The sequence below is a fragment of the Eptesicus fuscus genome, chromosome 5, assembly GCF_027574615.1.
Source record: "Eptesicus fuscus isolate TK198812 chromosome 5, DD_ASM_mEF_20220401, whole genome shotgun sequence".
NCBI classification, from domain to species: domain Eukaryota; kingdom Metazoa; phylum Chordata; class Mammalia; order Chiroptera; family Vespertilionidae; genus Eptesicus; species Eptesicus fuscus.
The window spans coordinates 57,316,135-57,341,633 of NC_072477.1; the positions used below are offsets into that span (position 1 = coordinate 57,316,135).

General features: G+C 46.0%; 1 long non-coding RNA gene across 6 annotated transcripts in view; it reads right to left on the minus strand.

Annotated features, from left to right (window-relative positions):
- Nucleotides 1-25,499, minus strand: part of LOC114231982 (uncharacterized) — a 158,699-nt gene that overhangs the window by 12,002 nt on the left and 121,198 nt on the right. For 4 of the 6 annotated variants that reach the window (XR_008556124.1, XR_008556126.1, XR_008556127.1 and 1 more), the window contains one exon: nucleotides 17,993-18,069. This is a non-coding gene — a long non-coding RNA (uncharacterized LOC114231982). Of the gene's footprint in view, nucleotides 1-2,631; nucleotides 2,718-17,992; nucleotides 18,070-25,499 lie in introns of those variants that run through there. The other 2 variants (XR_003618015.2, XR_003618016.2) reach the window with 2 other exon arrangements.

The following is a 25,499-nucleotide window of genomic DNA, read 5'->3' on the forward strand; positions in this document are numbered from 1 at the left end:
ATTTGTAAACTGCAGAAAATGTAAAGAAAATAAACATTTCATATAATCTCCCCACCCACTGAAAACCATTGTTAACATGACTTGGGTTGGAAAAAAATTAGGGAGACAGTTTTACTCCTGGAAAGGACTGCTGTTTGCCTTCAAATTTTGCAGCAAACATTAGCTTAGTGATGTTGGTGGAGGAGAAGCACAGGTCATGTAAAAGTGATTTTATTTGGCAAAATTTACTTCCTGGCTGACACCTAAAGGGAGATGAACAGGGAGAAAGTGATGGTTTCCACAACAGCCCCAAGACAAGGGATGCTCTGTGCAAATCCAGCACCAGGGAGAAGGCCGAGTGGAACTTCAACTCAACATTTATTGATCCCATAATGTATCTCATAGCCCAGAGAAAACAATAAAAGTGTTAAATTCTGAAATTGCTAAGTAAATACAATGTCAATATTTACTCTAAACAAAGTTACCCTTCCAGCACAGTTAAGGTTTCTAATGACTTCTCTGTCCCCCATCCTATATTTTTCTCCCTGGCTTTATACAGATTTTTGAACTTTTCTATTGTAATTGGTGAGCTCAGCAGGGCTTGAAAGTACTACTGCCACTATCACCATCACCACCCTACCCAACTTATTTGAACACCCCCTGCATCCTGTACTCAACCCCTTCCTTTGTACTTGCTGCTTTGCAAGATCCATTCACTCACTGAGACCCTAGATCCACTCTCAGCCTGGGATCCTCAGGCTCCCAGGGAAAATCCTCTAACTGACCTGCCAACGCATGCAATTGCAACTCAAAGTTGAATTCACCATCACATCTCCCCTCAACTGGACCCCTCTCTCCACTCCCACTGCATCCTGCCATCTAACCAACTCCACTTGTTGGTCTCTTAGGAGAGTCCTCTCTTCAGTCATTGGCCATTCCCCATGCACACACAACCTACTGATTTTCACCTCCTTATCCTTTCTCAGTCCGTTTCCACCACCAGGGAGGCAGGTGCTTCAAAACCCACCTTGACACTTCCTTTCAGAAATTCTAACAAAACCCATCTCCTACTTGGTACCTACAAGCACTCTGTGTTTAGGATGAAATTTGTATGTTTTTATGTGTCTATGTTGTTTATGTTCTTAACTTAGTAGTAATGTCAATAATAAAAACAATTACTACTTATTTAAGGGCTACTATGTACCAGGATGAATATATATGTATATCCTATATAATAAAGAGCTAATATGTAAATGGTTGTCACAACCTTACGCTGTAATGCCATAACAGCTCAGACACTCAACACTGGGGAGAGAGGAATGGGTACCAGCCAGGCACAAATGAGCTCACGAGAGAGGAATGGAGACCAGCCAGGCTGTGGCCCGGGAGAGGGACAAGCCTCCCGCCCCGCGGTCCTGGGTGCCAGTGGCTGGGGCTGCGGCCCAGGAGAGGGACAATCCACACACCCCATGGTCCCCAAGGTCCCCACGGTCCCAGACGCTGGCAGCTGGGACTGTGGCCCGGGAGAGGGACAAGCCACCCAGCCCACGGTCCCAGGTGTCAGTGGCTGCACCTGTGCCTGTGGCCCAGGAGAGGGACAAGCTGCCCACCCCGCAGTTCTGAGCAGACAAACTGCCTGCCCTGTGGTCCTGAGTGCCAGTGCCTGTGGCTGCAGCTCAGGAGAGGGACAAGCTGCCCGCACCACAGTCCTGGGTGCCAGTGCTGCAGCTGCAGCTCGCGCAAAGCCACCTGCCCACGGTCCCCTGTGGCTGCGGCTGGCCCGGGCGAACCTGGCCCAGGTCCTGGGTGCCTACAGCTGGCCAGAGGGAGGGAAGCCCAGGTCCTGGGTGCCTGCAACTGTCCGGAGAAGTGAATCCTGGGTCTCAGGTGCAGGGTGAGTCAGAAGTGGTTATGGGTGATCAGGCCAGCAGGGGAACAATTAGGGGCAATCAGGCAGATGGGCAGAGGTGGTTAGGGGCAATCAGGCAGGCAGGCAGAGAGGGTTAGGGGCAATCAGGCAGGAAGGCAGGCAAGTGGTTAGGAGCCAGTGGTCCCAGATTGCAGGAGGCAGTCAGACATCCCCTGAGGGGTCCCAGATTGGAGAGGGTGCAGGCCGGGCTGAGGGATCCCCCTCCCATGCACAAATTTTGTGCACTGGGCCTCTAGTATGTATATATAGATGTGTGTGTGTGTGTGTGGTGGGTGTCTGTGTGTGTGTGTGTGTGTGTGTGTATCTATGTGTGTGTATACTAGTATATATATATATACTAGTATATATATATATACTAGTATATATATATATACTTTTCATATATATATGAAAAGTTTATTGATTTTTAGAGTGAGAGGAAGGGAGAAGAGAGAAACATTGATCAGCTGCCTTCTGCACACCCCCTACCAGTGATAGAGCCCACAACCGGACATATGCCCTGACTGGGAATTGAACCAGTGACCTCTTGGTTCATGGGTTGATGCTCAACCACTGATATATATATATCATCCTGGTCAGAGTAGTTCAGTGGTTGTCCATATATATATGGACATAGACATGGGCAGAAAGAGAAGGAAAGTAGCTCAGAAAACAAAGGGGCTGTGGTTTAAGGGTGTCAAGAGACAGCTTTCCCAACCCCTCCAATTCCTTCCTTGTCCAACCTGTTATGCCTAAATTCTCTAATAGGATTACATGTCATTGTGAAGTGGAAGTTCTCACGCTTATTTCCTTCGACCCCACCTCCCCACCCCTCAGTGTTCAGTGCAAAGACTTCTGGGAGCAGCATTCTAAACTGTTAACAGCGAAAGCCAGAGGATTCTATTCCATATTGGCAGTTGACTAAAGACAGTGAAAGGGAGAGGTCTTTCAGGAATGGGCTGGGAGTGAGAAGAGTAGGGAAGGGAGATGCCCAGCCTTAGGAGGGGTAGACTTCCAGCCCAAGTTTCTCTCAGCCTACTGGCCAAGCATGCTGAGCCATGTCCAGAGCCTCACACTCCCTCGGCCATTTCTGCATGCCTCTGAGAGGTTCCACTGGGCTCATCCCTGCAGGGGACCCAGGGATGAATCAGACATGGATCTTGTCCTCAAAAAACTTACTGTCTATTGGTAGAAAGTGCCAAGTACCAGAGCAAAGGCAATTCCAAGGGCCATGGGACTTCAGAAGAGAGAAATATGTAGGCTAGGCATCAAGGAAGGCCTACCAGGGGAGGTCGCATTTGAGCTGGAGTTAGAAGGATGGCAGGGAATTTTCCTTATAATCAGGTTGAGTCATGGTGATGGACACCTTCAGTCCAAGACTTATCTGTAGGGGTTGGGTGGGTGGGGGGTTGAATCATTGGTGAAAGGTAAGAAAGAGGCCAAGGAGACTCTGGGCATGTTCTCTAGTAAGACGACACCAAGGATGATCCCTTGCAAGCTTTAACATTTTGCTCAATGTTGCCAAGATGAAAAGAGGCCATTTATTCATAGGGTTGAAACAGCAAGGACTCTGAAGGTGTTTGGGCAGACTCTCAGCCCCATTATTCTCTGAATCTGTGATTTGGAGGGGGAGCCAATGACATACCTTAGGGCCTAGGCAAGATTTCTCAGTTAGTGAATGCCCTCATTTGAGCAATGATGCTTCACAGTAGGATGAGAGATGGGACTCAGGACTGCTCACTTGAATTTCCAAGAATGTGAAGTCGATGTTTAGTTCATGCTGCCAGTGGAAACAGTATAAGCACATGTTTTGGGAAGTCTGCAGGCAGCGCTGGATGGTTGCTCAGTGGTTACAGCATCAGCCTGCACACTGAAGGGTCATGGGTTCAATTCTAGGTCAAGGGCATATATCTGGGTTACAGGTTCAACTCCCAACCCCAGTCAAGGCATGGGTGGGAGACAACCAATTGATCTCTCTCTCTTTCTCTCCTCCCTCTCTCGCTTCCACTCTCTCTAAAAATCAATGGAAAAATATCCTTGGTGAGGATTAAGAACAAAAAACATCTGTAGGTAGACAGAAGTGAGAAGAGGACAGGAGCTGACATTGGGTGGGTTGGAGATGGCATTAAGTTGCTTGATAACAAAAAAAAATTACCAAGAAGGGGCAATTGGATGATGATATAAAGACAGAGGGAAAACTTTAAATATTGAATCCAGCTTCTGCCTTTGTTACTGTTTTAAGATTGTAGCTCTATCATTTTGTGGAGATTACATATGGGATCTTGTAAAAGGTCCCCCCCCCCCAGGGAAATCATTACTCTTTTTAAAAATGTACAATATTCAAGAACAATTTTTTGTTTAATCTTTGGTGGTATCACATCCTTTGGATTTTTGTTTTTAAGCACAAACATAACCAGTATTTCCCTAGGATTCTCATCATTTGACAATGAGCTGGATTGATCATTGGAAAGGTCAAGCAGTCCAGTGAAACTATGAAAAAGAAGCTGGCAGATAAATAATATTTAGTCAATTAAAGGGTACAGAGCCAAAGACAGGCCTGAGAGCGCAACAGCAAGTCTTAGATGGTCAGACAAGAAAAGGAAGTTATATGGTGACTCACACAGATTCGGGTCAGCATGCAGTCCTGTGGCCCCTAACCTCAAAACCCTCAAGGAGGGGACATCATTCTCTGCTTGGCCTTGCATACACCTAGCTGGCAGAAGGATTCTGGGTCCTAGGGGTGTAGCGCCCGCATCTAGAATGAGGTGAATCTGGTCTCTGGTCAAATTAGGACCAGAAAGGCTAAATGTACCTAATTTGGAAAGGAAGCTTTGTGCCTTCTCAGTTATGCTCAGTGTCTGTCCTTGTGGGGCAAGGACTACCATAGAACAGTGCAAATAATCTCAGGGTATCAGGGAGGGGGAAGCAAATGACAAGGGCTAACATGGGAAAATTGCCTTTGGGGATTCTCCCACGTTGGTATTCTTGCCTCCAAACTCTGTGTCTCATCATTTGCTCAAAAGTCCAGCTTTCCTGTGCCTGTTCCAAGCCCAAGTGAAATGCCCTTTAATACTTAGTGTAGCAGGTCCCTTTGGGTCTAATTTCTCTTCTGACAGCATCCCTACATCATAGTCTGATTGCAGTCTCGTCCCTGGGACCATGGTTTGCTTTCGGTTCAGTCTTCTTCCCCTCTTCCTCCTTCCTGCCACTTCTCAGATTACACTGTGCTGGTCTTTGATCATACTTGTGTCTAATTCAGTTTGTCCCTCATTATTAGTTTGGTTTTCTGGGGGTAAAGATCTCCTTAAGGGGAATGCTATTATTTTTCTAAACAAACAAAATTATTGCACTAACAGAGATCCCTAATCATTTGATAAACTAAAAAGGTACAGAAGGTGAATATGGTTGCGGGGGCAAGGGGGAGGGAGAACGCTGTTCCTTGTGGGAGGGAACAGAAGCAGGAAGCTGGTTCCAGTGTAGGGCGAGAGGAGCTGGTGGTGGTACTGCTCAGACTGCAGGCTCTGCAGGGCCCAGGAGGGTCTGAGCCTCAGGCCTGACAGGTATGGTGGGAGTAGGCCCTTTAGGGTCTTCTTACTGAAACTCTCTGCCCCGACTTTTGGCAGGGGAGTCAAGGGCTGGTGGCACCCAAAACTTCACAGTGACTCAAAGCTTGTATCGCCCTGCAAATGATCTATGGAAAGAGCTAAAAAGCACCAAAGTGATTTAAAATAGAGTCTCAATGACAAGTTAGTAGGCTGTATGTAGACCTTATTGTTTAGTTGTGGTTTGGGGTGCAAGCACAGAGTATTCAGTAACTTATGTAGAAAAATGTTGGGAGATTCCAAAAAAGCCAAGACAAGGAGGGAGTCAGTTGAGATCATGGAGTTGCCTTTTAAGGACTCCTTAGGGCTCACTTCTGCCTCAAAACCCTCTTTATGAATTTCTAAGAAAAGGGTCTAAAGAGTTTTATTCAAACTGGGCTCAGAACTCGTGGTGGCTCAGGTCTCCCAGGCAGGCTGCATGATGAACTTGGAGGAGCATATTTGTGGTGGTGTGATCCATCCTGCCTCATAGGCTGCTGCTCTACCCTCTCGGCTGCTCAGATTGGCTCTGCATTCTCCCACCTTCACACCCAGGCAGCTGCATGGACAAAAGCCCTCCCATCTCCATTTCTGCCCAGTGAAATCCTACCTATCCCTCAGCCGAGTTCAAATGTTACCTCCTCCATAGAACTTTCTGAGTGTCCTTCTTAGAAGTCAATGCTACCTCCTCTAGGCACCACAGCCATTTGGTTGGGTGCTTTCCTAGACTCTAAAATCTGGAGAGCATGTTAGTGAAGATCTTCTCTCCCTCAGCTGGGCTGTAAAGTACAAATCAAAGGAAGATCATTGAGCCCAAGGTCATGATAAGCAAGAAAGTCAGCACTTTCAGCTGTTAAATTCCTATAAAGGGGCTTCTCACTGCACTCTGCTTGGGGAAGTGCCTGCACGGGCTCCTTATGGCCTTGTCTTTGCAAAAGCAGTCGGGTCTGTACATGTAGGAGTTGAGCATCTGTGGCAAGGAAACCCTGACCACGTGGCCCGTCTTTTTTAGTCTCCAGCTGACCTGATCAAAGGCCACTTTGGGAACAGTTCTGTCCTCACAGCCTCTAAGAGCTGTGGAGGCAGGAGTAGAGGAGGAAAGACAAATGTCAAAATTTTTGGATGATCCTGGGTAGTAACTGGCCAACTGGGGGATGAGAATGGGTGACAGAGCCTTTCACCTTTGGGGTCAGCAGCCTGCCTGGCTGCAGGGCAAGGAGGCCAAAACATCTGTCAGCTGGGCAGCAGCTATTCTGAATGAATCGCCTTTGTCTTGTTGGGGGCAGGGAAGAGTATTTGTTCAGAAAGCCAGGAAGCCCAGGTGATGGCAAGAAGCCCAGTCACCAGCAAATAGAAGAGACTACCAACAATGGAAAGAAGTATGGGGGAGGAGGGTCAGGAGGAAAGGGTCCTCGCCTCTGTAAGGCTTCCTATGGCAGAGGATTGAGAAAGCCAGAAAATACCCTTGTTGGCTCCAAGAACCTACACAGTGCTGGCAGATTGGGGGTCCTGGCCACCTCCCTGCCCAGCCTCCCGCTAACCATGTGAGCAAGCTCTCATTTACTGCCAGCTCAGACCTTGTTTTCTAATTTGAAGAGAAACAGTGATGCTCTACCACAGAGTTACTTCTCTGCCCCAGACCTTTTTCTCACTTCCCCCGGAGCTGCTGGCTCTTTCTCAGCAACAGTTAAAGTAGGACAATGGCCATTAGCAACTGACTAATTTTTGAGTCAACAAACTACCAATGCTAAGAATTCCTGAGAAAGCATGGATTCAGGGTTTCAAAAAGAAAGTAAGACACAAGACTGACAGACATGAAAAGGAATGTTCTGGCCCAATGCTCACTAAAGGAATCCCTTGATTTTTGGCATAGAAATGGAAGAGCTGGAAGGGTCCTTAGAAACCATCTATTCCATTTTTCCCCTCAGGGATGAGACACTTGGTGATGCCAGGAGCTGACACGGGGCAACAAGTCAAGTCTTCCTGATTCCCACATGAATGTTCTTTCCCACAAAGAATATGTTTCTGGACTCCTTTATGTTCATTTCAATAGTACACATGAACTTTTAAAACACAGGCTCATGTCATAACTTTAAACACCTTATCATGATATGCACCATGAAGTGGTTATATCACTACTTTTAATCACCAGCCAAGGACATACATGGTAGTGAGATGTCAGTATAACTTGTCAATATAACCATATAATTTTTAATTTCTTATACTTTATTTCTCATGGCATGGGCTCTATGAAACTTTAAATTATTCTACAAACTCTAAAAAAGATAAGCCAATAATAGAGTAACTTAAATGGCATCGGGGCATTAAATCTCAGTGTATAGTCAGTGAACAGGTAAAACTTTATACTATCAGCTGGGGGATTATGGGAGCCCAGTGGCTTCTACCTAGCCCCAAACCGCAGCCACATGCCACGGAGGGGGGGGGGGGGGAGGGAGGGTTCCTCCCCGGCTCCCAGTGCGATTCTTCTCTCTAGCTCCTGCTTTGCTGTCTGAGGTGGGTTCTGTGACTGGGGACAGGGAGCTGTTTGGGATGCCCTTTCTTTGATTTAACTCATTCTTCAAGGCCCAACTCAAATGTCTTTTCTGTGAAGTTTTCCTGGGTCCTCCTTTCATCCCTCAGAGCGGCACAAACGCTTGCCTATTCTAATGCCCTCAAACTGACCTGTCTACAGTGTCCCTCTGCTGGGTCTCTGCTGGCCCTGGAGATGTTCTTGTTTGTAATTCCTCAAGGGTTACTATGAGGATTTTTTGTGTCATTTGATAGAACAGATTCCCACAAGGTCTGGTTCACTAGAGACAAGATGCCACTCCTAGGGTTGGGCATTGAATAGGGAGATGCGGAGAGGAGCAGGCTGTGGAGGTGTTTGCAGGAAAGCCTTATTGAAATTGTGGAGGCTGAGGTGGTCTATGAGAGCCTAGGCCTTGGGACTGACCTGAGTTGTTTCACGAGAATCCCCTTAGGGAGGGACTAAGAGGCTGCAGTAGCAGCTGCCCTGAGCCATATGATCAGGAAAGCTCTAAACCTTTGAGGCCATAGTTATTACTCCAAGGGAGAAAATGGCACACTCCTCTGTGTGCCACCTGATCAGCCTGGCATGCTGGGCCCAGGCTCCCACTGTTTGGCTTCAGGCTTACCTGTTGGGAAAGAGGGTGTTGCCATAATACTGAGCCAGAAGCCAGTAGAGATGGGAAAGGGCTGCCTGGGGTTTGGGAACTGAGCCTCTTGTCTTGGCTCTGTTGCTTGTTGGTTGTGTGGCTTTAGGCAAATTTGCTTCCTTTGAAAGGGCCTCAAATAGAACAATCCAGATTAGATGACAAGATGAATTCGAAAGTTCCTTCCAAGTTTAAAGTTTTAGGATGGAGGCCTGCGTGAGTTCAATTCCCACCATAAAACCTGTTCATTGGTGTCTCTGGAGGGAGGTGTGCACCAAAGTTGACACTTGGTCCTTTTGGAAATAGCTGAGTCAAATTGGCCCAGCAAGAAGTAATTCACAACTTGGTGATAACATTGGCATGAGGTTATACATTCAACCAGGGAGCTCAAAAAAAAAATAAAAAAATGGTTTTCCTTGGGTGCTCAAAAATATTTTATTTAATATAGTTTTTTAAAACTATTTTGGAGGTATATAAATATTAGTTTCAGAACAATGGTTCCCAACAACTTATTTTACAAACAGGAGTATGAAAAGTAAGTGGTGGCAGAGGGGGATCCACATGGAGCAGCATTGTTTCTTTTTTTCTTTTGCTTTACATTGCTTTACGTACCTCTTGCCTCCCCCAAGGGTACGCTCTTTTGCCCAAACTTTGATCTATTATCATTATTTCATGTTCAGCAAAGAAGATTTTAATGGTGAAAAAAAAAAAGTGAAGAGGACATAATCTCAGTGTAAAAGATAGTCCTTTATGTTGAATCTAGCTCTGAAAAAAAGTACCTTGTCCAAACGTGAGTGAGGACTGAGCCGAGGTCTATGGATTGGCCCTGGGGATGAGCAGTTTAGAGGTGCCAGTGCCATTTGATGGGGAATGGATTCACACTACTGCGCATTTGTCCTTTTTAGTGACTAGCTCACACTATGACAGTCTCCGACCCTGTCTCACACACCCCTGTGCCTTCTTGACTTGGAGAAAGGATATTCACAGAAGCATATCAAATCTACATCCATTCTTTTCTATTTCCCTCCAATTTCAGAGGAAGAATACTTTTCTTCTGCTCATCGGATTCTTTCTCTCAAGGCCTCTTCTACCAAACCTCTGCCCAGAGAGTTGTTGCTGAAATAAAGTCCAGCTCCAGCATCTGCCCCCACCCCAGCCCCAGGCTGACACAGATCCCGCCCCACATGACTCTTAGCCCCAGCTGCTCTGAAAATGTGCAGTCTTTGTCCTGCTCCCTCACGCCCCAAGCCCCTGTTGCCCACTTGCTATCTGGCTTTCTAGCCTCACAGCTGTGGAAACAATAAAAAAATAAAAAATAAAAATAAATAAAAAAACAGGAAGCCTCTTCCCGAAATCCAGAGACCTTTCCTTGGCTGTCCTCAAACTCAACCTGTCCATAATCTTTAAAATGCTCCCATGCTCTTTGAAACGTCCTTCCGCCTGCCTCTGTGGGTCTGGCCACGTTTCATTGTGTCCCTTCTCTCTTTTCTCCTCTCTCCACTCCCCAAACTCCTCTGCTGCGGGAGCTTTGTAATTGAAGTCGAGGTACATTCGGCCTTCCCAAGGCCAGCCAGAACTTGACAAGATGGCCCTGACTTGGAGGAAGCTTCATTTCATCTTCCTGGGAAATGGGAAGAAGTTGAGACTGCCTGGGTCTTGCCAGCAGAGTGGAGGAAGCATTAGGCTTGGTTTTTCCATTTTTATTCCACAGTTTCTCACCTAAAGCTAGCTTTCTAGAGACAACATCAGTGCTGCCGTGAGGGCCTCCTGAGTGTGAAGTACTCTGCTGTGAGCTTTTGAGGACTGGGACATTAACACGGAATGGTTTCTGCCTTCACGGGGCTCCCCAGCGCTGGGAGGGAAACTGATGCTTCAGTTACCTGGAGGCAAGGTGATGGGGCAGGAACTCTGGGAGTTGGGCCCAGGTTAGAGGAGTGTAAAGACCCTCTGCGGGAACCGAGAGAAAAGTGGCCAGAGCGAAGCCAGTCGGACTCCTGCGTGACGCTTTGGTTAACGTTTCATTTGTCCTTCGGAGTCACCCTGGCATTATCAACAAAGAATAATGCCTGATCCTTCTTGGAGTAAAAAGCATTTAGCAGCGCTTCACAAAAAATTCTATTGTAAATATTGTGCCCTGCCTCAAAATTATTATTTTTTTTTAAAAGAACGCTGCTAATTCACTTCAAGCCCACTCAGCGGCTGAAGAATTTAGAGAATTCAGCTAGAGAGCTTTGTAATGAACAAGTAGCTCAATTATTCTGGTTTCATTACACAATGTAGTAGGCATTCTTTGGCATGAAGGAATTAAAGCACATTTTCTCTGGCAAAAGGCAACAATATTTGATTTGAAGACATATCCTACACAAGTGGTTCTTGACTAAATGTAGTTCCATTTAGAAATAAGGTTTTTCACATGATTTAACCCCTTGTAGTCTGGCCTCAGCTGGCTCATTCAAGGAGGAGGAGGTTAGCTCAGACTTGTTAATTTTATGTTTAAAATAATTTGTGGAAATTCTGAAATTGACACTATTTTGCACCAGGCATTGAAACCCCTAAGTCTTGTTCCCACAACTCAACAGACTGTCTGGGTCCCTTTCCTTATTTTAAAATGTTCCCTCCTAGCTTGCCCTTCAACCCTGGGCAGGGACTAGCAGGTGGGGACTAAGCCTATCACCACCGAAGGACCCCATCAGAGACCATGGCTTTTCTTGCAGAGTTGTCTATACCCTTGTGGGACAACCCCAGCCCTTCTCCTGAGGTAAATGCATAGGCAGCCTCCCCTCCGACCCTCTCCCTTGCCTCCCCGCAGGGTACGCTCCTTTGTACAATTTAGAAGGTGCCTCATCTGGATGGACACACAGCTTGGCAAGGAAGCAGGGGCTGAATTTTGCTTCGGCCTGAATTCTGCACATGTGGTCCCAAGTAAAGGGAGCTTTGAACACTGTTCTCCCTGGCCAGTTCCCTTCCCAATTCAAAGGCTGAAAAATGGGCAGACGCCAAGGAATGGGTGACATCTGTAAGTGAGATATGGTTTGCCAGCATGTAAAAATGCTCCAAGTTTTCTATAGATTTTTGGATCTACAGGGCCTCTTACCAGTCTGAGCCATTCCTGCTGCTGCATGGAGTGGAGGGCTGGGGGACATGGTCTCCAAGATTCTAGCATCGTATTACAGATAAATTACCTTATAGGTCAGTGATGGTGGCAAAATTATTCTCAGCAGGGAGTTGGGGTTGAAAGGGAGGTGTTATAAACTGCGGCTATTAAGTGTGGTTGGGGGAGATAAAATATCTGTCTCGAAGGGATTACGAGTTGAGTGATTAAACCTGTGTGATTCTGCTGTTCGACTGGTGCCCATGAGCTCAGGCATGTTCAGGGTAGGATGGCTGGAGACTAGACTGTCCAAAGAAGAGGTCCTCCCCTCTCCCCCACATCTTCCAGTTCTTGCTTTTACTGCCAAGTTTCTTGAAAGAAGAGTCTACACTTGCTGCTCAATAGCCTGACTGAATGGGATTGAGGGGAGAGAGCCAGTGTGTCTAATTGCTGAAGCTGCTGCCCCGAACCTATTTGTCAGTGTAGTTACTAAGCTGATGGTTTCTCTTTCCTGTTTTTACACTGCCCTCTTTGGACTCCAATTAAACGATCTTCACCTGGCTTTCCTTCTACCCTCCTCCTGTTTTCTTTTCTGATTCTTTGCCGTTAGTTCCTAAGCCAAGGGCATCTCAAAGGGCTAAGGCCTGAGCTTTCCTCCCTGACCTCCCTCTTCTGAGTTGGAGTTGTGATGTATCCCAGTGTTTCCAGTACAACAGTTACGTGCTGACTCCCAGATTTGTAACTTCTGGTTCTGATCTATTTCCAGATCTCCATGCCCAGATTTCTAACTGCTATCTATCCTGCCAGCCCCTCAACACGTTCAAATCCATCGTCTTTCCCCTCTATTTTGCCCCTCATTCTGGTTTTTCTAGAGAAACACTCTGCAGTGCAAAGGGCAAGGACGTTGGGGCCACACACCTAGGTTGGAATCCTGGTTCTGCACTTTTCTGTGTAGTGTTTGAAGCAAAGTCCTCTTTTCTCATTTCCATGAATGCTACCAATGCTCTTTCTTCAATAAGCACTTGTTAAATGTCTGTCCCCTTGCCTGTTTCTTATGACCAAGAACATTTTCCCTCTAAAGTGGGCTTGCCTCATTCTCAGGTGGTTCCTGGGACACCGAGCAGGAACCTTTAAGAAATAGCAACTCTAAAAAGGCAGAGGACTGTGGGCTCATAGCCACTGGGACCAGCCAGATAAAATGTTCCAAAGATGATTTTGTCTAGTTTTAATGTAAGAATGTACATTTCCTTCCCTGTACCTCCCCAAGTCCATGCCAGTTCTTCTGAACCATCTCTGACATTGGTCCCTCCTTGCTGCCTTGAGGGGAAGTTATCTGGGTCCATGCAACCATCTGTCTGCCATCAGACTCCTCCACCCACTCCACCCTGCCCACCACCAGTGCCAAAAGCACTGCTCTGATCACATGAAGTCCCTGCTTAAAAACTTTCAGTGCTCCCACCCCTGATCCCACACCTTCATTTTCAAGGGTTTTTTGAATCTGCTTCAAACCCAGTTTTCTGCCAGACTTAGGTTGGCTCAATCACAAGGCATGCTTGAGACCAAAGTGACACAGAATCTGGGGGTGAAGGGTGGGGAAGGTAGTCAGTGTCCTAGCCAACGGCATCCAATCTAGAGCTTGGGGGAAATGCTTTGGGGCCCTGGTGATGCTCAAAGTGAAGTGCGGGCTTCACCTGTACCTTGATGCTGGGCTCTAGCTTCTTTGGGGCAAGGGGCATGGCAAGTCCTAGACAGGGGATCAAAGCCTGTGTCCAAGCTAAGTAGCTTTAGAAATCAAGGCAGTGCTAGAGGATCAATTGGAAATCCAGAGTCTCGGGAAATGGAGGCAAACTTGTACCCACAAAGTACAGAGCCATGTGACAGGGGAGGTGGAAGGAAAGAAGCAATGCTGTGATCCTGGGCTTAAGGCAGCAAGTTATCTCTGGTCTCTGAAAGCAGAAACTCAGCTGTTTACCTTCCTATTCCCTAGCTTTGTGTGAGAATCTTGCAAATAGTTTTTGCTTAATTGGTTTAACACACCTACTAGCCTCATCTCCTTCCATAGAAGGTGCTGGGTGCTATGAAAGTTCTCTACATCACCTGGGCAATGGAAATTTTCACTGCCAAGATGAAAGACACATGGTGATGGTGGTGGTGGTGGTGGTGAAACCAAAATGTGGGGTGTTGAGTCCGAGTTCATTATCTTACAGAATTGAAGAATGAAGTTGCCAACAAAAATGGCTAGTGGAATCAAAGTTTATTGAGAGCATCCATGCAAATTAGAGTCTATTAGTCCATGTGTAGAGTCCCACATGGCCATAAGCCACGTGGGCACCGGGGATGTACTCCCCCACCACAGGAACATCAGGAACCCATTGCGTGCTGGGGAGAAAGGGGAGGAGCGAGAGGAAGCACCACCTTTTAATTTAGGGGGTGGATACAGCCTTGCTGGCTTTTAATTGGCCTTCTCAAAGAATTTTGCCTTACTAATATCCATGGGATTGGTTTATATGCCTCATTGTCTTGTGATTGGTTATCTGCGTGCTGTCTGTCTTAGAAATGTTCATACATTTTAAAGTTCATGCCTTTCACACATGCCCTCCTTCCCCACCCAGTTGGGATGTCTTAGTAATTCCGCCTAGTTGGGGTCCCAGTTTTACTTCTTCACCCTCCCCCTCCCCCTCCCCCCAAGGTCCCTGTCTATCTAGCTTCCCTTTGTTTCCTCAGTGGTGGTGGTGGTGAGGGGGATGTTTGGTCATAAATCTCCATCTTAGGTATAGAGTAGGATGCTTAGCCAGTTTCAACTCTTTTGGAGTTTTAGGAATACTAAAGGATCCTTATCATTGTCATTTGGCCAAAAGCCTTTCTTTTTCCACTTCAAAGAACTGAAAGTCCCTCCAGTTCAGAAACATTAATGAATGGTCACCCTGTGCTGGGAGTGGAGCTGCCCTTCCTGTCCTGGTGCCCTGCTACTCCTAGCAGCTTCTAGCCATCCCATGGATCCCATTCCAGACTTATTCTTTTTATTATTAATAGCTAACATTTACTGAGTGCTTACTATGTGCCAGGCACTGTGCAAAGGAAAACTTTGCCTCATTTCTGGGTGATTCAGGCTGAGTAAGGATGTCAAGTAAATAGAAACTCTGAGGAGTTAGGGGAGGGAGGCTCCCACAGGCTGGGGCCAGCTAGGTAAGCCGGTCTTCCCAAGATGGATTTGCAGCTCAACCTCAGTTTCACACCTGCAGCCTGCCGACGTTCAGTGGTGGGGCATATATATGGTGGGGAATGGGGTGGCTGCCTCGCTGTTCACGCTTGACCTTCGTCAGCCTCTACTGGGTCTGGTAGCATTCATGTTGTATAGGGGCACAGAAGAGAGCTTCTCCCCAGCTCCTCCAGCCCCCTGAAGGCAATGCTAACATTCCTTCAATGGGGCAAAGCTTCCTTCCTTGAGTCAATGGAAAAAGGCTTAAAATGCAAATAGCTCTGGGGAAGTGACAGCAGGGGGTTGCCTCCTATTTACCAGGAGCAAGAAGCAGGGGATGACTCCAGTTTTCTGGCAAGGGCTGGGAAGAGGACATGCAGGGATCCTGAAAGTCTGTCTGAATGAGAGGGGGGAAAGATGGGGGCAGGTCCTGTAGGCAGCTAAGAGCTTTGCAGGCAAACCTTCTATCCAGAAAGCCCCAAAGCACCCACCCAACCAGAGACAGGATAGTGGTTTGTAGCCATCAGAGCAAGGAGCCAAGAAAGATGACTAGCAGGGCCAGATGGACATTCTGGTTGATAAATGGGGACCCAATATGAAGCCGGAGCAGTCAGGTGCAAGGGCCCCCAGGAGAGCTGCTCTTCCCCACAGCTGTCTCAGAGACTGCACAACAGTGCCCAGGCCCCCTTTCCCCAAACTCATGACTTGAGAAATAACTCATTTAAAAAATTTTTGGAAGTGTGTATAAAGTCTAACAAAGCATTTGAAATGCAAAGATTTGTGTGTTTAATAAGCACAAAATAAATTGCCTTCATTGAAAAGAATAAAAGAGGATGGAAAGTGGGACTGTTCCAGACTATTGCACATGTCCGATTCAGAGAACTGCACCCTTCAGCCCTCTCCTTCATGAAAAATGTAACTAGCCCAAACCCCTAGTTCTATAACAATAAACCCATTTCAGAACAACCCCTCCTGCTTAGTTCACCTTTCATTTCTCTTGACAGTGCAAGGATGAATCTAGAATACAAGTGTGTGTGTCGGGGGGGGGGGGGAGGGGAGCCACCACTGTGTTACTGATCCCTTTGTCATACTGAAGGTTTGCAAGAAAGGCTGGGAGATGGCAGGACCCTCTCATCAACAGTGAACCAGATGCTAAGCAGAGGACCAGCTGGGAGGGTAAAGGGCACAGCAATATCGTCTTGATTTAAACAAATGGTCCGAACCAGGGCTTCAGGAAATGGATGTGGGGTGTTTCATGAGAGGGGCAAAGCAGAGACCAGACCAGGACAGAGAGGTGGCTGCCACCACAGAGTTTCACAGGGAGTGAGCTGTTGGCCAGGAGTTCAGAGCAGGACTTCTGTTTCCAGGAAAGAGGTGGGGATGAGGACCGGGAGTGGAATAAGGGGCAGTGCATCTGTCTCTGCAGTGGGCCCGGGAGTGGGCCAAAGGTGGAGGAGGGTGGGGCTGGAGTGCTTACTAGACAGATTACCTAGAACAAGGAACCCAGATCAGATGAGCCTGGGTACTGAGTGGTGAAGCTTTAGATGGGAGGGTCCAGGTTTTAGCAGGGGAATCTCAAGGGGTGTGGGATGATAGAGACTGTGTGTCCTGTGGAGCAAATGTGCATCACTAGAGGTCAGCTCAAGGGCACCAAAGCCCAAATTAGATCACTGGGGGTGAGCAGGGAATTGGTAGCACACTTTGGATAGTGGGTAGAACTGTGGCTGTTTGAATAAGAATTCCTGCCTCAAGAAATGATTGGTCTGGGAATGTGGCAGGACCGAGAGCTCAGGTAACAGCTGTCAAAACTTGAGGAATGCCAGGGAAGGCGGGGCTGGGGACCAGGCAGAGGATAAATAGTTTCATTCATTCAAAAACCACTGTACCACCACAAAGTGCTATAGGCATCAGCAGCCCAGGGATAGGAAGATGAGTAAGACATGGCCTTTACTCTTGAGAGGTTCCTGAATTTTTAGGGGAAAGAGGCTGGGGGGTGGGATTGAGACTTCAGGGGGCATATTCTTGGTGCTTTGGATTGTTATACAAATGCAGCTATCTATTACTTACATTTTACTCCAATAATACTCTTTAGCTTCTGTGCATCAAACCTAGTCAACCATGGGCTATTTTGCTGAGGAATTGAACTTTTTAACATTCATGCCCCACCTCCAAGATGCACACAGGCTTGCCTACTAGCTGCCAGTAAAATCTGCTGGTGACTTGGACCTGATTTGGGTTAGAATCAAGAAGGTGGCACTTCTGTTTCTTTCTTTAAATAGTTTTAGCCCTGAATCATTGAGGAGAACCAGGAGTCAGTTTAACAATAACTTTGGGGGTTTTAACTGAAGGATGGAGGAGTGTCCATTTGGGAGTAGGGTGGAGACCTGGCCAGAGTGGAGTTAGGGCAAAGGAGTTCCACCCACGAGAGGAGGAGGGGCCTGTGGGGGGCCTGTGTGGGAACAGATTCCTTTCACAAAGCCCTAGGACCAATGTCTGAGCTGCAGCTGCCTGAGAAACTGAGGAGGCTTACAACATCCTCAAGGAAGTGGCAGTGAAAGAAGCCCCAAGTTCAAGTGGACTCGGTTTCCTAGTCACTTCAAAACAGACCTCCCCTGATTTGCCAGAGAACATGCCACATTGTCTCACAGTTTTAGCAGTGCCTCTCGGAAGTAATCACACTAACACCGTGGCAGTTGTTAGCCTCCTTGTCTCTTTTTTCTCTGCTTCAAGGATATATTTTCCATTGTTTTGATTGGGGATGGTCTAAGGGATGGGGAAGGACAGGATAGGCAAAGAAGGAAAGCGATAAATTTCCTAGCTCATTCAAAGGTCAATGTTTTCTTTAGAGTGGATGTCATTTGAATGGATTATGTGTGAGAGGGACATGCAGGGGCAAGCCCCACTCTTGTCAATCCTGCCATATATTGCTGCCACCCTATGGATGGAAATGTTGGGTAGGATAAACGAGCTGTTTCTGCTGGAATCATCCTCAGCAAGACTGGAGCAGCACCTCCTGTCCCCTCTAGAGGCCCAGAGGTGCATTCTGGGGTCAGAGCTTACCTCTTTCAAGATGTCACAGGCAAGAGGTGTCAACTCTGTGCTTGTACATAATCCAGTATATCTTCAGTGCACAGATCCTACAGAATAAAAAGAGTTGGGAAACCCTGAATGGGGGGAGGGGATAGTGTGAGGAGGATGTATATAGCAAGTAAGCATTGCTCTTCTTGAGGAGGATTCCCTTTAAGCTAAAGAAGGCCTGAGGAGTAGGGATTACGCCACAGGTAGATTCCCTTTCCTAAAGTAGATGGAGTGAGTCTTCATATCTTGCAACCAAAAGCTCCAAACTAACATAGGACACAACATATTATGAGATGTCATGTAAAGTGGTGCAGCCACTTTGGAAAACAGTATCACTCCTAGAAAGGTTCAACCTAGAGTTACCAGATGACTTAGTAATTCCACTTCTCAGACGATAGATACCCAGGAGAACTAAAAACATGTGTCTGTACAAAGCTTGTAGGTGAATGTTCATAGTAGCATTCTTCACAAGAGCCAAAAAGTGGAAACAACCCAAATGTCCTCAAGTCATGGAGAAACAAAATGGGGTGTATCCATCAATGGAATATTATCTGGTCACAGTAGGAATGAAGTAATGATACAGGCTTCATGGGTGAACCTTGAAACATTATGCTAAGTGAAAGAAGCCAGTCATAAAATATCACATATGATTTCAATCTATATGAAATGTCCAGACAGGCGAAACTATAGAAACAGAAAGTAGTAACAAATGGGGAAGGAAAGGATGGAGTGGGATGAAAATGCTGTAATATTGATTATGGTGATTGTTGCCTAACTCTGTAAATACACTAAAAACTATTGAATTGTATACTTCTTAATCTTAAACATTTTTATTTGAACTGTACACGTTAAATGGGTGATATGTATGGTGTATGAACAATATCTCAATAAAAGCTGTTATTTTAAATAAAAACACACACACACAAAACAAACACAGAAAAAGAAGGCCTGAGGAGCCTAAATTGCAAGGCTATACTGCTCTTCAGAGGAGGATTCCCTTTAAGCTAATGAAGACCTGGTGCCCTGACAGTGAGCTTTGAATGTACCTGATGGTCAGGGCACACTTGGCTTTTAAATGCAATGTGCTGAGTGAATAAGAAGCACTTTATACCCTGCTGGTTGAAGACTGTGGTTCAGACAAGAATCAACCTTCAAAGAGGGGTGGGGACCCGGGGGCAAAGAGAAATGCCAACAAAACAAGTACCAGAAGACGGACCAATTTAGTTAGTACCTCCTGGTCTTTACCTTGGCCTACCTCATTGGAAGATGTATGTCTGCCCCATGCCTGCAGGGTGATATACCGATGGGGTGGGAGAGAAGGCGCTTATCTGCAGATGGGTGGGACATACCAGTAGAGAAAGGAGGGAGAGTTGGATTCAGAGATGGATCAGCAAAAAGAGAGAGGAGAATGGAGACTAGTTTGATTTATGAGAATTTTGCTCAGTTGTACTTGGCTAAAAAAAAAAACCCCACAATGTTGTCAGCTTGTAATTGTGCTGCAATTAGTAATTATCCCTAATTTTTTTATCTTAAGGCTTAGATTCTAGTTAATAGGTTTCTGTGTGGATATTAAAGTATGCACCTTGTGGGGCTATATTACTTTCTCAGTTCGAGACCTTTGGCTTCTGTCTGCGTCCATCTTCCCCCACCACATCATATTCTTATTTCCCATCCCTCTCTCTAGTCTTTCTTCACTCAGTAAAATTGCTTAACAGATGGGTATAATTAATAACTGAAAGTTGTCAAAGGCAATGACTAGAGGTAAATTACCAGCTGCGAAGAGGGTCAACCAGAGCCAGACAATGAGAAGAACATCATGGTTCTTTCTCCAAGAAAAGCAATGAAATTGGACTGTGGTGGTGCTTACTGGGCTGTGCTCTTTTGTTATGTTAATTATCACCCAAATTGCTGCCTAAGAGCTCTCTGCCTTGAAAGTCTGCTAACTGATAAGATGAGTTGGACACATGTGCTTGCTCTGGAGCCCAGGGGTGGTTGGTGGACTCTTTGTTGTAGTCTTCAACATGTCAGAGCAAGGCTTGCTAAGGCCTCCCTGGAAGGCAATGCTGTAGCTCTCCCAATGGCAGGCTGTCTGCTAGTGTTGGTATGAGCAAAGCATTGGGAAATTTGGTGTGGGTGGAAGCCATAGTTTCTGTGGCAGGGATAGAGAGAAAGGGGGCAGAGAGAGAAGGGGCAGATTTGTTACAGGTAAATGTTCCTGGATAGTTGGATCAGGCTCATTGTTGGTGATGGGTAGCAAGGGCAAGTCTTCCCTGAGCACCCAAGGTATACTGTTTTTGGCTTAGTTCTTTCTCTAGGTAATTATTGGAGAACAGGTAGCTGTGCATGTGGACAGATGTGTACCCCACAAGATTGGGATACAATCCAGATAGGGGAGTGAAGCATTTAGAGAAATTTTTGCTGAGTAGAGCTGTGATGAGGTGCCAAAAGGTGAGGAGGAAATATGGTGTCTTAAGGCCTCCATTACTATAAGGAGGAGGGAAGACCAGGAGGAGGATGTACAATCAGTGAAGCCAACTATAACCATGTATTTTGTTCACCCTTGAGCCAGGCCTCCTTATCTCAGGTCTTACCATGCCAGAAGTCCCTGAGGACTTCAACAAAAATTTTGAGTCCAGAGATGCAATCAGCAGGAGGGCAAGCATGGTTGCAGTACCTCAGGCCAGAATGAGCCACTGTCCCTTGGAAGATCAGACCCTCTGTCCTTTCACTTCAGCCTCCCTAAGTTGCCTTAGCCTTCAACTTGACACAGTGGTGTTTTGCTGCCCTCTGCTGCTCAAACCCTACTCTTCAACAGTAGCCTCTGGACTGGGTGGCTGGAGGTGACAGAGCAGGTCTTCCTCTGCTCCCCCCTTGTGCCTCTGGCTTATAAGAGGAGCTCTTTGCCCAGCACATGGCACCGTAAAGTGAAAAGTAAAGCTGCTTGGGAAAAGTAACCTTGCTTGGTACTGGTCAAGCTTCTACTAGCTGCTCTAGACTGCATACAGAGGTCTTTCTTGAAGTAGTTGCCATTTTTACTTAGCAGGTCATGCTTTTCTATAGGCTATTTAGCCTCTTCTTGGAGAAGTGCCCTGGAGAAATAGGAATGGAGTTGCAGGACACTCTACTGGAACCCCCTAGGACAGAAGTAGATTCCTCCTACCCCCTAGCTTACAAGGGGACTGTGAGCGCCTTTCTAGAAACAGTGTCTTGGGTTTTCAGCCAGGAGAGGCAAGTTCTGGGATAGTTACTGGCAGGTGGGCAGTACACAATAGATTAGCATCAGGATCTTTGGATACTCAGTGGGGAGTGGTCTCAGGGGACCACTTTTCCGCAACATAAAAGGCACTTGCAGAGGCAGCCACTTGTGCAGAGGATGCTCAGGGGCTTTATGCCTCTCAGTGTGCCATCTCCTGATTGGGACGCGGGTGCCCACAATTCTAGGATCCCAGCTGTGCCCTCATTCCTGAGATTGGGAGGGAGATGGAGTGTGCATGGCCTGGCAGCTTCCCAGGGGTCAAGGTGTCAGGACGCTGTGGTCCAACTACCTGTGAACAAGTAGTCTGTCACTCTGTACGACCCCAAATAACATTGGACTGTACTCCTCGGTACAAACAGTTGCATCTATGCAAAAATTTTCCTTTCAAAGCTTCAAGTTGGCAGAGCATTCATGGATCCAAGCCTATTTCCTTTAATCATATAGTGTTGACATCTGAATGGGTCCTTCATAAACAATTACATCTCCCTACCTCCACCCAGGCAGGCGAAAGCTTGGAGCCTGGCAAGAACTGGTATCCAGAAAAGTGCCTGGGTCACCTCCTGGTAGGTAGGATGTGGCCAAATGGCAGGTGTGGGGCCTTATGTCCCAGAGGTAGAAGCTAAGAATCCAAAGCAAATGGCCACACCACAGAGAGAGAGCCAAAGCAGATCCAAAGGAATAGAGAGATGGAATGGGGGAGGGAGGATGAGAAGCGGCAGGCTTTTTTAGATTGAGGTCCAAAACACAAATGTAAGCAGAGCACCTCCTTTGGAGGTGACCAAGCACAAGAGGTCCTGTCTCTCCTGGAGGGAACTAGGGCCAAGTAATAGTTCAATCCCTTCAGGCCCCTCCCTTCTGCTCTTTTTCTCCTTTGACTTAGAATTAAACACATCTGATTGTGTTTTAAGTGTAAAAGCCCTGAAGGAAGGACTTGACATTGGGAAATACAAGTATATGGTTGTTTCTGCCTCAAAGGCCATGCAGTCAGTTCATGGCCTCTTTCCCCATTAGCTTCCTTCCCTCTCTCTCATTCCTTCAACAAGCATTTCTTCTATGCACTCCAAAGTTTTTGCCTTGGTACTCACTATGTATTCAGTAAGTTCTTCAAAATTTTTATTTCTCTTGCCTTTTTCTATCTCTTAGTCCTCTATCTCAGATCCCTTCCATTTATCTCCCAATAAAGTAAGCAACAGATAAATTTGGGGGGTTAGAAGGAAGAAAGAGACGTTAAGGGGAAATGCATGCTTAGTTGGCATACCTGTGTTTACTCTGTGACACTCAAATGCTATGTGTCCATTTTACTCATGTAATGGACAAGCTTGAGGTAAGGAAAGCCGTTTCATTTTCTTGTATGATGAATTTTTGCTGAGCATTAGCTCCATCCCACTTGCACAGGCTATATATATGTTTTACTGCTATGTATCTCTAAATAAACCCAAATAGGTTTGGGGTCTTTAATCTACTTTGTAAATTAGTGGTGGGATGATGCCAGTCTGACAGTAACCAGAGCTAAAGAGTGAAAACCTGACCTCTTAATCCTCCCACCTGACACTTCCACCCAAGCCTTCAGCCCTCACTCCAACTTTTCCCTCCCTACAGTGTTCATCACAAGACTATCAAGGCAAATGCATGGAATCTTCTATAATGGCCAGCACTTCGGAGACTACTAAAAGAAATAAAACCTCTAAGATACTGGCTACTCTGATCTTGATTCCCACCCCCCAAAGGGTACATTGCTTTATTGCTTATGTTGCATATTTAAATAAATACAATAAAAATCATAGAAAAGCTCTATGATAAATCACATATTTATTAAGTCCTTGCTTCTGTGTAGTCTTCACATATTTGTATCTTTTAATTTTTGTCTTATGTAATATAATTCATTAGAAGAAGCAGGCAGGTGAACTTTCAATGAAGGGCTAATTTGACGATTCCAGTTTTATTTTGTTTGGATCATGGTGTGCAATGTTAATAAGCAGAGCTGTGATCAAGATGGCTAAAAATGCTATTGTCAGCACAGCCTTCGAATACGGTTCCAAGTGGAGTGAGCTGATACTTGCAGTTTCTAGAGCCAGAGGACCTAACACAGCCAGGACTGCAGCTTTTGGTATCCATGAGAGAGCAATAAATATTTTCTCCTTAAAATTAAAACCAGCAAAATACGTCAAGAAAAATGTAAAATTCGAACCAATAATGCCAAACTCATACTAGCAATAGAAATACCAATAGCATCTGATTTAAGAGCTGCAATAGATACTTCCAATCCGACCAAACCAAAAAGAAGGGACTGAAAAATATCCCATGCAAATGCAGTGATTTTTTGGACTCCAATCATTTGTAACACAGTTATTCAATCTTCCTTGTGGAGGACAAATACTTTTTGTCATCTGTGTTTTTGCTTCCTCTGTTTTTGAGAAGATGAGTTCCTTAGTTGCTTCATCTTCTCCATCTTTGAGGATCTGAAGAGTTATAGATGATTCGATGTCATTATCCTCCAAATATTCATTTTATAGTTCTATGGTGTCCACGCTACAACTCCTGTAGCATCCCCGCTGCCGGGAGCCACCCTGGCGCCCAGCAATGGCAGCACACTCAGCACAAGGCCAGAGGGCAAAATGCTCGTTGGCCCCTCGAGGGCGGAGCCCCTACTCCCCCTTTTTTAAAGTAAGGCACATGAAAAGCCTTCTGTGAAAGTTCTGTATTACTTAAAAATTCCTATTGGCTAATAAAAGTATTTCCACTACAGAACTGAAGCTATTTAGAAAAACACACGCTGAATGTTTTACATGCAGAATACCTGAAACATTATTATATCTTACATCCTGGCACAAACAGTCCCAAATTCAAATGCCTGTATCTGAATAACAATATGACTGTGGTTACAACTGCAAAAATGTTAATCAGCTTATCCACATAGGTACAAATATTAATTGTATAAAATCTAAAGGAAGAACAGCATCTACTGCATCTGTGCTTCATTTCAATAATGGTAAGAGATTTGGCATTGTCAGTCTTTTTTCCGTTAAGTCATGTTGCTATTTGTAAAAGGCCAGTGTTATATGATGCTGAAGACCCTGGAGAGATACTGTTCACATATGACACATGTGAATCCAGTATACCTGTCAGTCAATGCAAGACAATGAAGCCCTGGATGACTGGAGAAAGTCATCAAAGGCGATCTGTCCCCATCTTTGTCTGTCAAACTTTCGAATGTAGTCAAACTGGTCAGACAGCCAGGAGCCAAAACCTGAGAGAGCTTGCTTGAGCTCATTCTTGTCCATTATCCCTGAGTTGTCCCTGTCATAGGTGCGAAAGACATTCTGCCAGTCCATGATGTACTTGCCAATGCCTGTGAACTTGCTGAAGTTTATGCCAGCCTTCTGGCAGTCAAAACATTGATATGATTAATTATAAGATTAAATGGAGTCCAGGTGCCATTCCATAGTGCTTGTTGAAGTTCACTGACAGAGATCACCCCCTACTGTCTTCATCAAGCCTATGAAAGATGCCACAGGAAGCTCTGGTCTGGCAGTACCATGTCCACAGCTGGGCTGGCTGTCCCCGCCCTGGCCATAGGGGTGGGCAGCCATGGGCCCAGGAGTGTGGCCAGACAGGGGGGTCTGGAGTCAACACACGATGCCTTAGGGTAGCTGCACTTCCACCTCTGCCCTCTTATCTTGATTTTTAACTTCAAGTCTTTGCTTATTTAATTCCAGTATTTGCTTCTTCTCTCCTAAGATGGGCTCAAGAAGAGATGGAAGGGGGAGTTGTGTTCATCGCATTACACAGGGAAGAGCTGTGTCTAGCTTTATTTAGCTCCCAAACATCTCCCATTCTACCTGTTAAGGAGTTTGGAATGTCACTTTTCCTTTGAATCTTAAAAAAAAAAAAAATTAAGAGTCTTTCATTTAAAAATATATTCCTAAAATGCAAATGTCCCTGGGAGAGGAAATACTTAGGTAACAGTTAATTTGAGGGGAGAAAGTCTCAGTCGGGGAGAGAACTCCAAAGCCACGCCTTACCTACTTAACCAACTGTATTTACTCCTGCTCCTGGTCAATGCTATATCTGAGTACGGGGGAGACGACAGAAGGCAGACTTGGGTACACATCCCCTCCCTCCAGCACATACACACCTGGACCTGAAGTAGTGACAACAGTAGTCTCACATGAAAACATCTGGCTGAAGGCTAAAATCACTCAGATTTCCAACTTAACATTTTCCTAAGTGTAA